Source organism: Pleurodeles waltl, chromosome 3_1, assembly GCF_031143425.1.
Source record: "Pleurodeles waltl isolate 20211129_DDA chromosome 3_1, aPleWal1.hap1.20221129, whole genome shotgun sequence".
In the NCBI taxonomy this organism is placed as follows: Eukaryota; Metazoa; Chordata; class Amphibia; order Caudata; family Salamandridae; genus Pleurodeles; species Pleurodeles waltl.
The window spans coordinates 1,159,307,534-1,159,324,570 of NC_090440.1; positions in this window are offsets into that span (position 1 = coordinate 1,159,307,534).

Sequence of the window (17,037 nt, forward strand, 5' to 3'; positions counted from 1 at the left end):
TTGATCCTAAGGGGGACAGACAGTCCAGCCATAACTATCAGGCCACTTCCCCTCTGGGTGGAAACACAAGAATACGGGAACCTTGTTGGGCTTCATCAGCGAGGATCAGTCTCAGACACACCAAGTTCAAGGAGGACACAAATGTGGTCCTGCTTGCACCTTTTTCTCTCATAGGGTAAAATGTGTGGTGACTGAACTAATGTACTAAGTGCGCTTTCTTTTGCTCCTTGTCTTTCCTAGTGTTACATCTGTACTCAGATCAGTGTCAAGAACGTGCCAGAGATTACACACATTAAGGAGAGGAAAGAGTGTTCCTTGTGCTGTTGTGCTGTTGTGTTGCTGGACTCCGCCCTCAGCATGTGACTGAATGTTTCCACTTCTTGGACATCTGTGGTATCTTCACATTTGCGGCCACCTAGAGAGAGGTTCTTCAAGCTGCCTGGAAGATTGGCATAAAGGGCAGCGATGAGACTGCCAAATTCAGCACTGGACAAAGGATGCCAACACAGGACTTCTTGCTCGGGTTCCAAATGAATGGTATGAACAAGCCTTAGAATCTGCCCTTTCTAAAATGGTGGTCTGTTAATAGAATGCTTTCTAAGGTTCCCCATCTAAGAGGAGGCAGATCAAAGAGACATTTAAAATGTGAAAGTTGCATCGCAATGTATTAGTTCCCTTATTGTTGTGATCTCAGCCTCTTGCCAATATAGTTGTCCATGATTTTAGCTTCTAGAAGCTGCACCTCCCAGTGGAATTTCCTTCTTCATATTCTTGCTTCAATGTTTTCTCCTTTCTCCAGACCCGGGGGGGCGGGGTGGGATCTGCCTTGCTAATCATTTAAGTTTTAATATTAATCTGCCATCAAGAGCAACAGGATTGTAAAGTTTTTTTCTACCTTCTTCTAAACTCCAAACTAAGACTCTTTTAAGGAGGTACTTGAAATCTTTCACATGAACAATTCTATGTATGGCAACACAGTGGCTACTGAGTGGAGGCTCCATTTTCTTAAGCAGTCAAGAAGAGGGCATCACAAACCTTCTCAGTGTCCAGTCCTTGAAAAATAGAGTACCACGTAGTTTTCACTGATGTGCCAAACTATCACATCTTGGAGTAATAATGCAACATGATGTCATGAATAGAGCACAGGAGGCACGACAATTTTAAGCCAGCACCCTCACCTCATGCAATCATGTAGTTAGAGTCCACGGGTCCTGTGGTGCTGGTTCCCTAAATCAGAGCCCGTGGTTCTTGAAAACATAATGTGCAAAAACACAGTCTACCTTCCTGACATGAAAACTGCATCGAAATAAATAAGGAGAAAATCAAAAAGCATAACTAATCAGAGAAACAACGAATCACCCCAAAGTGTAAAGAATATAACACTGGAGAAATTGCTCTGCTCATTACTCTATACCTATAGCCACAGACCCTCAAATGAGGACCTGGAGCATAACGCAACACATGTTACGGGACTGGTAGCAAGGCAGGCACGTCACCTCTTCCTGGATCACAGACTCATAATTGAATGTTATTTATCCCACCTGATGAATTCCAGCCCAGCAGGGTCAGATTTCATTGGCTGTGATTATCTATAGAACAGTCACAAAGAGAAACTACAGTACTCTGAACGAAGCACATTTGTAAGAACACATACATATTACATGTACATTGATGATCAAAGCTGGTGGCTTACAAACATCAATTAGCCTTTTTTTGTTTGCTGGATTGTAATTTGAAGTTCCTTTGCTAGCCCTTTAATGAGACGGAGTGCCATACCCAAATGCTTTAAATCTTGTTCAAGTCAGATCATTACAGATCCCTGAATTTATATATGCTATTCAATAAATTGTAAATGCGTGATACAATCATAGTCTGATGAAAGGGATATTTAATTCATTCCCTCCAAAAGAGGGGGTCCTAAAACCACCTAACAGATTAACTCCTTACCCTTTTAAAAAAGAGGCGAAATGGGTTTTCCCTTCATCTCTAGAAGATCCACAGGAGCATAAGCCTAGGTAGCATATCTACATTCATGCTTTACAAACTTCGCTGCAGTATTCGATGCAACAGATCAAGGTCGTCTTTAGCAAAGTTATCATGCTTGAACCTGTCACCAGCCTTGCTTAGAACAATCCAAACCTTATATCAAAAAACGCATGTCTAGGTACAACTGATGGACAATACCCCACATACTAATAAAACGTACACACATCAAGCTTTTGAAAAGGGGTGCATTGCCGCAGCCACACTTCTTAACCAATATACGTAAACATTGGTGCAGCAGCCAGTGTGAAGCTGGCGTTCATTCCGAACTGATGATCCTTTCTTGATGAATTTAAATAAAGTAGGCCAGCAACACACTCTAAATGCCTTGGGTGCCTAACGTAAAGAAAGGTATTCGAAAATTAACCATTTAAAATCAAATGTACTACTGCTCAAGTGCTAAATAAGCTGAGTCCGATAGGTGGTTCCTACAAGTTGAGATGAAAAGTAGCATGGCACAAAGGTACCTAGGGGTTTTGTCGTGGGAGAGGGGATTAGACCATGACATGTTACAAATGGCTACAGTGCCCTGTTATGGCAAAAAATGACCTTTGATGGCTTCTCTTTTAAATCACTATTAGAAGTCACGCATGGCAAGTTCAACCCCACATTAAAATATGACATTTTCGTCACAGCTAGCTTCTTGAATGGACCACTTTCGTTGTGAACCCTTCAGAATGTGTTTTTACGCTACGAAAAAGATTGAGGTGGTCATTATTACATTGGCTGTGAGTGATAAAGTGGCGGAAATACCACCAACAGGCTGGCGGTAGTTACCACCCAATTATGACCATGGCGGTGAGAACTCCCATAGACAGCCAATGTACCACACCATCCGCCAGGGCATTAACACCTCTCACCACGGCGGTAGCCATCAACAGCCAGGCAGAAGACAAGGTACCTCCCACCATATCTTGACCTTTCAATCTGCCACGATTTCTGGGGCGGAACCACTGCCATAAAAAGCCTGGTGAAACACTGCACAGAAGAGCAAAGACTCACCATCAGAGACACAGGGAAGAACAACGCCGCCGTGGAACTGGAACTGCAAGTCTTCCCGATGCTTTTCTATGCCATGCTTCACCTGGAACACCAACAACGACGAAGATGACGACAGTGAGTACAGCCACCTAGAACACAATGGAGGGAGGGAAGAAAAGGAGAGTGACACACACACGCACAACACACAACAGACACACACACACCATACACACAACCAGCTGCAGACGTAAACCAATGGCACACGACACACAGCATAATAAAACAAGGACTAGATTTCAGAAGTACTGAAAATGTATTAGCAAGGGAAAAGGGACAACATGAACCAGATATGTACAATTGTCCACAAAGGGCCAATGCCTAGTCCAAAGTACTAAGGGCTCACATGGCCACAGGGCACAGTCAAAGGCCCAACTCGTTTCCTGATGACATCTTCACAGAACTGTCCAGGGGCATCAAGAATGAAGTGAGCAGGCACCTCAGGGGGAGGGGGGGTGAGGGGCACCTCAGCCGAAGTCGGGAACTCGCCCACTGGTTCTGGAGGGGGCTTCATGCCCATTTTCCTTTGCTGGAGAGTGCAAGGTCACAGTCTCTCAGGTGGGGAACTTGCCCACTGGTTCTAGATGGGGCTCCATTCCCATTTTCCTTTGCTGGGAAGTGCAAGGTCACAGTCTCTCAGGTGGGGAACTCGCCCACTGCTTCTGGGGGGGCTCCATGCACAGCAGTTCCTGGAGGGTGGTCTACATGTCCGCTGCTGGAGGAGAGGGCTGCACCATCTCAGCTGGAGGGGAGGGCTCGGTGACCACTGATGGTGGTGGTGGTGATACCCTGCCAGCCTCTGCTGGAGATGAGGGCTGCTGTGTCTCAGCTGTGGAAGGTGCCTCCTGGGCAGCCTCCATTGGAGGTGAGGTCTGCTCTGTGGCAGCTGGAGGTGAGGGCTTCTTCACTTTCATTGAAGGAGGTGAGGGCTCCTTCCCTGTCCTAGCTGTTGAAGTGGGATCCTTCCCCTTCCTGGCTGTTGGTGTGGGATCCTTCCCTTTCCTGGCTGCTGGTGTTGGATCCTTCCCCTTCCTGGCTGTTGGTGTGAGATCCTTCTCCTTCCTGCAGTTGGTGTGGAATCCTTCTCCTTCCTGGCTGTTGGGGTGGGATCCTTCCCCTTCCTGACTGCTGAAGTGGGAACCTTACCCTTCCTGGCTGTTGGTGTGGGATCCTTCCCCTTCCTGGCTGTTAGAGTGGGATCCTTACTCTTCCAGGCTTTTGGAGTGGGATCCTTCACTGTCTTGCCTCCACGACTAGGAGGTGCCTCCACTGTCTCCGTGGACTGTTTGGCTGAGGTGCTGGGCTGGGTCGTTGGGACCCTTCTCTTACGGGCACGATGGGGGGAGGGGGAGGAAAGAGGTAAAGTTGGGCAAGGAAAAGCTTCTTAGCGATGGTGGGGTGGGATGAGGGAGGAGGGATGGGAGTGGAGGTTGAGGGAGTGGTTGTTGGAGGAGTAAGTCTACTGGACTTGGTGCAGGTGCATGGGGAGTGTATTGATGAGGTGGATGGCTGATGGATGTCTGAGTGCCTGCGTTGGTGTCCTTTAGGAGGGGGGACAGACAGGGTGGGAGAGGACACAGGGGACGCGTTAATGGATGTTGTGGATGTGTCTGCAAGTGAGGTGTTTGTGCTGCCTAGTGTGGTGATGCTGGTGGTGGATGTTGAAGCAGTGCATGCAGGGGTGAGTGTAGACATGACTGTGAGAGACATGGAGGAGGAGGAGGAGGGGGAGACAGAGGAGGCAGTGGTTGCGGTTGTGTGTGCAACTGTCTGGTGTTTGCGTGAGTGCTTATGGGCTGAAGTGCGGTGCCTGTGTTTGACTGTGCCACTCTTGTATGCTGTTGTGTGTGCTGTCGTGTGTGCATGGTCATCTGTATGTGTGCATGGGATGGTTTGGGGTTGAGGAGACTGGGAAGTGGGAAGTGGCAGTTGGAGGGGGGATGGTAGGAACAGGGACAATGGATGCCATCAGAGAGGAGGCCAGAGCCTCAATCGATCTCTGTTGGGCTAACAATCCAGTGTGGATGCCCTCCAGGAATGCATTGCATTGCTGCATCTGGGATGCCAGCCCCTGGGTGGCATTCACAAAGGTTGACTGCCCTACAGAGATGGATCTCAGGAGGTCAATAGCCTCCTCACTCAGGGCAGCAGGGCTCACTGGAGCAGGGCCTGAGGTGCCTGGGGTGAAGGAGATGTCCTCTCTCCTGGGTAAACGGGCATGGGCTACTCGCTGTGGGGCTACTGGGAGGGAGGTGCTAGTACAGGGGTGGTGGCTGTACCTGCAGCTGGGGTGGTCACAGAGGTGTCCGCTACCACCAGGGAGCTTCCATCAGAGGAGGTATCTGAGTCTGTGTTGTCACCTCCTGTCTCCGCCGTGGTGCTCCCCTCACCCTCCGTCCCACCGGTTCCCTCGGCATCGGTGGACTCTGCCTCCTGGGTCCTGTGGGATGCAGCTCCCTATGTCGCCGGTGTCCCTGCTCCTCCACCAGATGATGTAATGCACACATGGACAGGATGACAGAAGAAAAGAAATGGGGGGAGAGAGAGAAAGGGACACTGGGTCAATTACAGCACCAACACCACAGTTGGCATACACAGCACCGTCACGCACAGGGATCAGGATTGAGCACTGTGCATTGCACTGCCATTGTTTTGGCTAGATGCCACAGCAAGATGAGGGCCAAACACTGCCAACTGCACCACTCCTGGGACCCACTAAGCCCTGACGTACATGGAATGTAAACAAGCTAGGTTACCTGCATTTACCATACACCTATTACCCTTGAGCTGGATCATGCTGCAATGTCTGGCCTGGCATTAAGGGGCACCCACAAACACAACCACCACCTGGATCCCACGCCACCTACCAATTATTGTAGTAATGCCCACTGTACTCACCCCCTTGTGTCTGCTGTGATGCCCTCAAGCGCCCATCCAGCTCTGGGTAGGCCACCGCCAGTATGCAGGCCATAGGGTGGTCAGGTTCCGACGGGCACCCCTTCCTCTTTGAGAGGCCATCCCCAGCTGGGCGTCCGCAGTCTTCCGTGCCCAGCGTCTCAGGTCCTCCCACTGTTTCCTGCAGTGGGTGATCCACCTGCTGTAGACCCCCAGGGTCCGCACATTATTGGCTATGGCACGCCACAATACCTTCTTCTGATGGGCGCTGACCTGCAGAGGAAGCACCGACAGGAGGACACCATTAACCATACAATCCAGCCTGTCACACATATGGCCCACCAATCCCGTTTCCATCACCATTGGCACACACATTGTCCAGCACCCACCATGTACACTACCACCAGACATCCCCACCGATGACACAATGCTTGCACACACATCCTCATGCATCCTTCCCACATGCATCGTGCCCATGGTGTGCTCACCTGTTGGTCTGGATGCCCATACAGCAGTCCATACTGGGGTAGGACTCCATCCATCCACCACCAGCTCCTCCAAAGTGAAGGCAGGGGCTCTTTCCACCAGTCACACAGGCCATGGTAGGTTTCAGACAAAGGTCACAGCAGCACACGCAGTGGAGGTGTCATCCTCTGGAAAGTTAGAAAACAAGTGAGGAGTTGGATATAAAATGGAGGCCATGTCTGCGGCGGTGTATACCGTCACCGCCGGCGCAGATCCCCATTGGCCACTGTACTCCATAGAGCCCCATATTAACCAAAGAAGAATTGCACATCAGTGCAAGACTGCCTTCCGCCATGACGCCTCACTGTGGCACTGGATTCAAGCTAGCCTGGCTGATGAAGGGTGATACTCTGAAACTGGTCCCAGGACGCTTGCTTCCAGTCCAGGGAGGACTTGGCCTGGCAGTTGGGCTGGACTGTTCCAATGGGGAACAGGGTCAAGACTGATTTGCATACAGCTAGGTCCAAACTAGGGTGGCATGGTGAGGAAAAGTATTGATGGATTAAACCCAGATCTGTGACTGGGGTGAATGTTTGATTGGTTCCGCATTCCGTCCATCATTTGTGTTTGTTTGCTTATGACAGAGTTACCTCACTTCCACCTGTCCCAAGATACAGGACAGAGGATCACCATTTCATGGTGGTCGACAATGATCATATAAACCATCACTGGGTCATTGCCTAAAATAGCACATACATTGCCATGCCCACTGTCCCATCACACTGATGCTATATGTACACTGAGGTGGTGGTTCTATTGTTCAAATTGTGACAGCCTACTCATTCTTGTGTCCCTTAGATACCTACCACTGCGGATACATAGGAGGAGGAGACAAGCCCCCATGTACAGACCCCTTGTGGACTTGGCTACCCTGGAGGACAGGCACATTATACTCACGTATAGACTGGACAGGACCACAATCTCAGAGCTGTGTGCCCCACTGGAACCTGACCTGATATCACCTATCAGTCATCCCACTGGGTCCCCCTCTTGTGCAAGTGCTATCAGTGCTCCATTTCTTGGCAACTGGTTCTTTCCAAGTGACAGTGGGCTTGGCAGCTGTAATGTCACAACAAATGTTCTCAATTGTGCTGGCAAGGGTTCTGTCTACCATTGTGAAACACACTTGCAGCTATGTTGTTTTCCCCCACATGGAAGATTTGGCCACGGTTAAGGCAGGATTCTATGGAATGGGCCCGTATCCCCAATATTATTGGGGCGATTGACTGTACACATATTGGTTAGTCCCCCCCCCCAGAATAACCAGGTGTTCAGAAATCGGAAGAGTTTCCACTCACTGAATGTGCAAATGGTGTGCCTGGCTGACCAGTACATCTCCCATGTCACTGCCAAGTATCCTTGGTCGGTGCATGACGCCTTTGTCCTAAGGAATAGCAGCATCCCAAATGTGATGGGCCAACTACAGAGGCACAGGGTGTGGTTAATAGGTGAGCCAAAGTCCCCACCCACTGTATGTCAGTGTATGCCTGAGGATTGTATAAGGCTAAATTTTGTCCCTCACTATTTGCAGGTGACTCTGGCTACCCAAACCTTTTGTGGCTCCTGACCCCTGTGAGGAATGCCAGGACAGGGACTGAGAACCGTTATAATGAGGCACATGGGCGAACCAGAAGAATAATTTAAAGGACCTTCGGCCTCCTGAAGGGCAGGTTCAGGTGCCTCCATCTGACAGGTGGTTCCCTGTGCTACTCACCCCGGATGGTCTGCCAGATACTATTGGCATTCTGCATGTTGCACAACTTAGCCCTCAGACAGCATGTGCCTTTTCTGCAGGAGGAGGAGACCGGAGATGCCCCGATGACAGCAGTGGACTCTGAGGACAGTGAGGATGAGGAGGCAGAGGATGAGGATGTGGACAACACACTCTCAGTTATACATCAATACTTCCAATGATACACAGGTGAGACAGTGGAAGTGATCTTGCTCTGAATATTGATTTCATCTGTGTGACTGTGGCATGATCACATTTGCTTCCTTTGCATCTAAACTAACTGTCACCTATGGCTTGTAATATTACAGATGTTGGTGATATGACAACACTGTCCTGATGTGATTACCACAGACAGATACAGGTCATTAATTGTATGCTATCACAGTGTCCATATCATTTGCACCAGATGTGACTGTTCCCCTAAATGCACATTTTCAACACATAAAATACAATCAGTCAAGTTGTGTTCAAGGGTTTTTATTGGGATGATATAAAATTGAGGGTAAAGAGCAATGGAATTGGGTGATGGTAGATGGAAGTCCAGGGTATTGTTCCAGTCTGATTGTAGCACAGGGGCAGTATCCAAGGGGCCATAGGAAGGGGGAGCAATGGCAGTTTAAAGTGGACAAGGTGACAGGGTGGGACACAAGGGGGACAATCAGGAGAGTCTCATTTCCTGATGGTGGTCTTGATCTTGGCAAGTGTCTCTGGCTTCTGCATGGGTCGTAGGGAACATTTGTGGGGTGATTCACCTTCTGCAGGGGGAGGAGTGCTGGTGGCCTGTGGGTCCTGTGGCGGGGCCTCCTGCCCACTAGCTGCAGCAGAGATGGTGGGCTGGTCAATAGACTGGGTAGTGGTAGGGGCCCGCTTGTGTGCTGTCCATTCCCTCATGATGTTGGCCATGTCTGCCAGCACCCCTGCTATGGAGATCATGGTGATATTGAGAGGCTGCAAGTCCTCCCTGATGTCCTGATGGTGTTCCTCCTGCAGCCGCTTGTTCTCCTGCATGTTGTCAAGGATCTGGCACACCGTGTCCTGTGATTGTTGGTAGGCCCCCAGGATCTTGGTGAGTGCCTCCTGGAGTGTCGGTTTCCTGGACCTGTCTTCCCCCTGGCGCACAGCGGTCCTCCCAGTGTCCCTATTGCTCTGTGCCTCTGTCCTCTGAATGATGTGCCCAGTGCCCATGATTGTCTTGGGTGTGAAGTGTGGACTGGGGTCCCTGTGCAGGTGGGCACGCTTTTGATTGACGTGTCCTGGGGACAGAGGTGTGGGTATGCTTGGTGGGTGTGGTTTTGGATACTGAAGGGGGAGGCTCTGTGATGGTCTGTGAGTGAGCTTGGGTGACCAGCTTTCCAGTGGTCCATGATGGGCCAGGAAGATCATCCAGATCCTGAAGTCCATAGTTACTGTCATCACTGGGGGCATCTTCTTTTGGGGGACTGGTTTGTCGTAGCACCTCCTCTCTGATGACATTGGCTGGGGCACCTGTGGGGATGTAAGTGATGTATTATGCTCCATGCCTGTGACATATTGTGCATCTCTATTGTTAGAAATGGGGTTTCTGGTTGGCTAGGGTATGCACCTCAGCCAGGCAGAACCTACCCACTCTAGTCAGGGCAAGGGAGTTACACGTCCAAGATAACCCCTGCTCACCCCCTTGGTAGCTTGGCACGAGCAGTCAGACCTATCCCAGAAACAATGTGTAAAGCGTTTGCACAACATACACCACACATGTGACGCAAAATGTACACCACAAAGTAAACACAACACTGAGTTATGTAAAAATAATCTGTATTGCACAAAACATAATTAGACCAACATTCCACGTAAGTAATACCCTGCTACCTTAGCAGTTGTCAGAATGTTACACAAGTTACTAATATTCTGCAAGAATACACAGTTGTCACATTAGAACACGTAAGTACTCAGCATTCTGCAACATAAGCAGTAGTCAGGAATTACAGTAAGAATTCTATGCATGTCATGAATACATCATACCAAAACATATATCCATAATGCCCATTGCAGGGACATTGGGAAATCATAGGTTACGCAAAAAGAGTACCTGCTTTATAGATAAAGGCACTCCTAGTGTCTGGAAAGAGGAGTATGGGGGGCCCTTGGCGCTCCTAGGCATGAAACAGGGACCACGCGGGTCTCCTGGGGGAGAGGGGCAGTTTATTTTAAAGCCACATGTCACTGGTTACGTTTCTGTAATGATGACACAATGATACTGCTTTTTCCCTTCATGCACAGTGCCAATGACAGCATTGTGCATGAGGGGAGTGGAAATTAGCAGTCGCCATGTGTCTTGGTTGCAGGACCACACTCAAAGTACGAGTGAGTGAGTCCGCTCAGGAACTGTACGACATTTGGACTCAGCAGGGGCCCAGTTGTGGCATCCATGATTCACAGGTAATTCATTTTAATTTATATCATTCTGACTGGATCTGCAGGGTTCATGGCTGAGTAAGTTATAGTACCTTGTCTGTTTAGTGTTACATTGTACACCGACTTATTGGAGCACTCTGAAGCATTCAGAAATTTTCTGCCAAAAATTTGTCGTCCTGTTAACAAAAACTTTGTCTCACTCATTTGCAGTTTTCCTTTTTTTATCAGGCTGGTAAATTATGCTAAGAGTCACTGATCAATAGTGAGCCAAATCAATAGAAATGATAAGCAAACCCTCGAAGTGAGTAGCAAACAAATGAAAATCCCACGGAAAATGACCAAGGGCAGGGCACAGGCTCCCAAATCCGTACCGAAGAAGGAAACTTTTTAAATGTCATTTGTGGTATGGGTGTTGTCAGCTGGCTGACGGGGAAAAGGTGTGGGGCTCAACATATATGTTTTTGTGAGAAAACGCTTGCTGTAACTTACTCAACTTGTGATTTATTCAGGGCAACTTGTTGTACCTTTTCAGATCTTATGTGTCATGTATTTTAATTCCATAAAAAATGCACACCTTCCAGCTGAGATCCATGTTTATGGGGCTTTGACATAGGCCAGCACAGCAAGTCACCTTGCTTCCCTGCTTCAAAGGGAAAGGCCAGGAATGTTCTGTATCTATCCTCTATATATCCTATCCTTTCCTACTGCACTAGTGCTATTTTGGCTGCCTAGCTCCAACGCAGGCACCCTTGAACCATGGTGCAAGGGTGTCTGCATTGTAGGCAGGATTGTTTTGGGGCAGGAAGGGTCATCTTTCTCTTTCTATGTGTGCTGCAAAATGCAACACATATAGAAAGAGGAAAAACCGAGAAGAAATAAAAATATTCGTCTTTGTTCGGCCTCCCCTCAGGAGGCGTAAGGTTTAGGTGAGTCCCCAGGTTTATAGGTTCTTGTAACTCTGGGAATGTGTCAAAATCCATGGCCATTGTGTGGAACGCAATAGTGACGCAATCCTCCCATAAATATTCCCTAAAGTGACCCACATCAAAATTGAAACTTTACAATGGCTTTTCAGCCAACAGCGGTTTGCATGCTGAGATTCGAAGAACTATGCCTATGATTAAACAAGCAATGGCAAAGCAATAGGTCTCGCAATAGCTTTGCTGTTTTCTTTTTCTTTTTCTTTTCTGATCAGAGTTGGACTGGTAAATAAAACAATGTAGCACAAAAGCGTTTTTTAGGCAGTAGTAACACAGAAGACTCATGTGAAGAGAAGCAACACAAAGCTGCAGAAGGGGAATGAAGCATTACCAGTGAAGCAACACAGAGGGCAAAGGACAGAAGTAACATGGAAGCCACAGGTGGGGGAAGTAATATGGAGCGTGGGTTGGAAGCGACATGGGTGAGAAAGAGGAATGGTGAGATTTTGTGGGGAGTACTACTAAAAATGCATGCAGCAAATGAGCACAAAGAAAGTGGGGAGTATTACTAAAAATGCGTGCAGGAAATGAGCACAAAGAACGCTAACACCAGTGAACTCTCAACCCAAGATTTTATATAGAGTCGGAAATACATATAATAGTGGCTGTTTGAATGGTTTATAGCTCACAAAGTGTTGGCTTTTTAAGGAAGGTTAAAATAAAGTAGGAATGGGAACAAGGGGTAAGCTCACAGCTGCTGAGCACACAGACAGGAACAGCATGTGGCGAGAGGTGCCTGCATGTGTTGTTTACAGAGGGCCCTGCTCAGACTGGAGATGCCCTTTGAAGTCAATAAACATTGTGTGGTTTACTGCACAGTGCAAATTCCGGGGCCCTTGCCAGCACCCTAATAGCTCATTAACATACTGGCGGGAACATCCATAAGTTTCCAGATGGTCAGAGCAGGGAGGCAACCGCCCCAAAGGGTAGCATTGGATTACGGTTTATGGCCCTCATTACAACTCTGGTGGTTGGTGTTAAAGTGGCGGTAATACCGCCAATAGGACGGTGGTAATTACCGTCAAATTATGACCAGGGCGGTGTCACCTCCAATAGACAGCCAATGTACCACACCAACCGCCAGGGTGGAAACAACAGCCACCATGGCAGTAGCCACCTGCAGCCAGACGGAAGTCAATGTTCCACCCACCATATTAAGACCCTGGAAACAGACATCTTTTCTGGGGCGGTACCAATGACATCAAAAGCCTTGCGGAAACACTGCACAGAAGTGAAAGGACTCACCATTAGAGACACAGGCAACAACCCCTCCACCATGGAGCTCGAGCTGCATGTATTCCCCAAGATTTTCTACATGCTGCTCCACCACGAACACCAATGCCGGCGAAGACGATGACGGGAGTACAAACGCCTAGCACACAAGGGAGTGAGGGAGGAAAAAGAGAGTGACACACACATGCACCACAAACCCCCCCAACACCACACATACATTCAGCTGCATTACCAAAATATTTGTACCCCGTACCTCAGATGAATAATGCAACGACAAAACAATTTTGAGAAAGTGAATGTAATGAGAGAAACACATCAAGATAAATAAGTGAAGTAAGACAAGAGATATATACATATGTACACAAAAAGGGACACAGCCCAGTCCACAATGTACATAGTCCACATAGCCACAGGCCAAAGTCCAAGGCCAAACATGGCACCTGCCTCAACACGGAGAGAACACTGCAGGGGCATCTGTTGGTAAATAAGCAGGCACCTCAGGGGGGTAGGGGATGGGTGGGCACCTCAACCGGGAGATCCAACAACACCACTGGTTGTGGAGTGGGCCACATGCCCTGTGCTTGGTCCTGGCGAATGCAAGGCAACAGTCTCTCAGGTGGGTGACTTGCCCACTTGCTCTGGATGGGGCAACATGCCCTGTGCTTGGTCCTGGGGAGTGCAAGGCCACAGTCTCTTGAGTGGGTGTCTTACCCACTGGTTCTGGAGGGGGCATTGTGCCCCGTGCCCTTGATCCTGGCGAGTCTGGGGTAGGTGGGTGTCTTACCCACTGGTTCTGGAGGGGGCATCATGCCCTGTGCTCTTGATCCTGCTCAGTCTGGGGTAGGTGGGTGTCTTACCCACTGGTTCTGGAGAGGGCATCGTTCCCTGTGCTCTTGATCCTGGGAGTGCAAGGTCACAGTCTCTCAGGTGGGTGTCATACACACTAGATTTGCAGGGGGCAGGCCGCACAGCGGCCCATGGAGGTATGATTACATACTGTCTGCCGGCGATGACGGCAGCTCTCCAGGGGTCGTAGTGCTGCTGGTGGGGGGAGGCTCCTCCCCATGCCCTGCAACCTCGGACGGCTGCTCACTGGAGGTGGTGGTGGTGCTGCTGCTGGTGGGGGGAGGTTCCTGCCCATCCCCTGCAACCTCGGACAGCTGCACAACCACGGTTAGTGGTGGGGGCTCCATCACAGGTCCTGCCCCAGGCCCCTTGCTCTTCCTACCTGCTGATGCAGGCTCCTTTGTCTTCCTGGCAGCAGCTTGGGCAGGCTCCTTTCCCTTCTTGGCAGCAGCTTGGGCAGGCTCTTTTCCCTTCTTGGCAGCAGCTTGGGCAGGCTCATTTCCCTTCTTTGCAGCAGCGTGGGCAGGCTCCTTTCCATTGAGGCTGCCTTGTGCAGGCTCCTTCACCCACAGGACATGTGCCCTGGATCCTTTTCCACCACAAGTGGGTGTGGTGATGACTGGGCCCGTGGACTGGGTGGTTGAGATGCTTGGCTGGGTTCTTCCCACCCTGGCCAGAAGTGCAGGACGTTGGGAGAGGTAGGGAAGAGGTCAATGATGGATAGGAATAGTCTTTTAGGGACAGTGGGGTGGGAAAAGGGAGAAGGTTGGGAGTGAAGGAAGAGGGAGTGGTTGTTGGAGGTGTCTGCTGATTTTGGGTGCAGGTGAATGGGCTGGATGCTGTTGTGAGGTAGATGGCTGTTGGGTGTCTGAGTGCTTGCGTTTGTGTACCTTAGGAGGGGGGACAGACACAGTGGGGAGGACACAGGGAACGTGTGCGTGGCTCTTGAGGAGGTGTCTGCCAGTGATGTGTCTGTTCTGCTTGGTGTGGCGGTGATGCTGGTAGTAGATGATAATGTAGTGCATGCAGGTGTGAGTGTGGACGGAACTGGGAGGGAGGTGGAGGAGGAGGCGGAGGGGGAGACTGTAGAAATAGTGGATGTTGGTATGTCTGCATCTGGATGGTGTTTGTGTGAGTGCCTGTTGGATGAAGTGTGGTGCTTGTGTTTGCCTGTACCACCCTTGTGTGTTGTCTTGTGTGCATGCTTGTCTGCCTGTGCGCTTAGGATGGGTTGGGGTTGAGGAGAATGGGACTCTGAAGTGGAAGTTGGAGGGGGGAAGGTAGAAACAAGGACAATGGCTGCCATCAAAGAGGAGGCCAGAGCCTTGATCAATCTCTATTGGGCCACCAAGCCAGTGTGAATGCCCTCCAGGAATGCACTAGTCTGTCGCATCTGGGCTGCCAGTCCCTGGATGGCATTCACAATGGTTGACTGCCCTACAGAGATGGATCTCAGGAGGTCAATAGCCTTCTCACTCAGAACAGCAAGGCTCACTGGGTCAGGGCCTGAGGTGCCTGGGGCGAAGGAGATGCCCACCCTCCTGGGTGAGCGGGCATGGGCAACTCAATGAGGGGTTGCTGGGAGGGCGGTGCTGGTACGGGCACCAGGGAGCTTCCATTAGAGGAGGTATCTGTGTCAGAACTGTCCGCTCCAGTCTCCGCCTTGGTGCTCCCCTCGCCCTCCACCCCACTGGTGCCCTCAGCGTCAGTGGACTCTGCCTCCTGGGTCCTGTGGGATGCAGCTTCCTCTGTCGCTGGTGCCTCTGCTCCTTTGCCAGATGATGCTAATGCACATAAGGACAGGATGACAACACAAAAAGGGTGGGGAAGAGACAAAGGATACACTTGGTCAATGGCTGCACCAACACCGCCATTGGCGTACACAGCACCCTCACACATAGGGAACAGCACTGCGCAATATGCCATAGCACTACTGGAGAAATTGTTAGCAGCCAAGGCATGGGGAGGGGCACACACCACCAATTGCAGCACACCTGGGACCAACTCAGCCCTGGCCAGTAGTGGATGCCTACGAGCTAGGTTGCAAGATTTTACCCTACTGAACCCTAGCCACCAGGGGACGTACACTGCAATGTAAGGCCTGGCCTAGGGACACCCACTGACACACATCCCCCACCCGGATACCACTCTGCCATGCATAAGTTGTAATGATGGGCACTTTACTCACCCCCTTGTGGCTGCTGTGAGGCCCTCAAGCGCCCATCCAGGTCAAGATAGGCCACCGCCAGTATGCGGGCCGTCAGGGGGGTCAGAGTTCAACGGGCACCCCTTCCTCATTGGGAGGCCATCCCCAGCTGGGCCTCTGCTGTATTCCGTGCCCAGCGTCTCAGCTCCTCCCACCGTTTCCAACAGTGGGTGATCTGCCTACTATAGACCCCTAGGGTTCTCATGTCATTGGCGATGGCACACCATATACCCTTCTATTTATGGGCACTGACCTGCAGAGGAAATACACACAGGAAAATAGAATTAGTCAAACAGTCCTGCCTGTTACACTTATGGCCCACCATACCCCTTCACATCACCATTTACACAAACATGGCCCAGCACACAAACAATACACCGCCCAGAGGACATCCACCCACCCCCCTTACCCGAGGCCTTCACACACAACTCCATGCATTCATGCCAGATGCATCGTGCCCACGGTGTACTCGCCTGTTGGTCTGGAGGCCCATACAGCAGTCCGCCCTGGGGTAGGACCTCATCCACCAGTCTCTCCAACTCTGCTGAAGTGAAGGCAGGGGCCCTTTCCCCGTCACACGGGCCATGGTAGGTTCCAGACACAGGTCACAGCAGCACATGCAGTGTAGGTCCTCTCCTGTGGATGATCACGTAGCAAGCGAGGAATATGATAGAAAATGGCGGTCACGTCCGCAGCGGTACATATCGTCACCGCTGGCGTGGATCACCATTGGCCACTCTACCCACAGGGCCCAATGTTACCCAAAGAGGAGTTGCACAGCGGTTCCCGACCACCTCCCGCAACAGTGCACAATATCAGAGGAATTACCTCTCTTCCACCTGTCCCTCAATACAGGACAGGCGGACACCATTTCGGCGGGGGGAGGGAAGGCCCTGGATATTTGCTGCGTCACTGGTGAAATTTGAACATACTATACAAATTACACTTACTCATTACAAGTTAACAGCATGCAAAGTTCTGTTGTAGCCCCATTGTTCAGTTTGTGACAGGGTCCTCACTCTTTTGCCCCATAGATTGCTACCGCTACGGCTGAATAGGAGATGGAGACATACCCCCATATACAGACCCCGGAGGACATGGCAACTATGGAGGATAGGCACATCATCCTCACCTATGGACTTGACAGG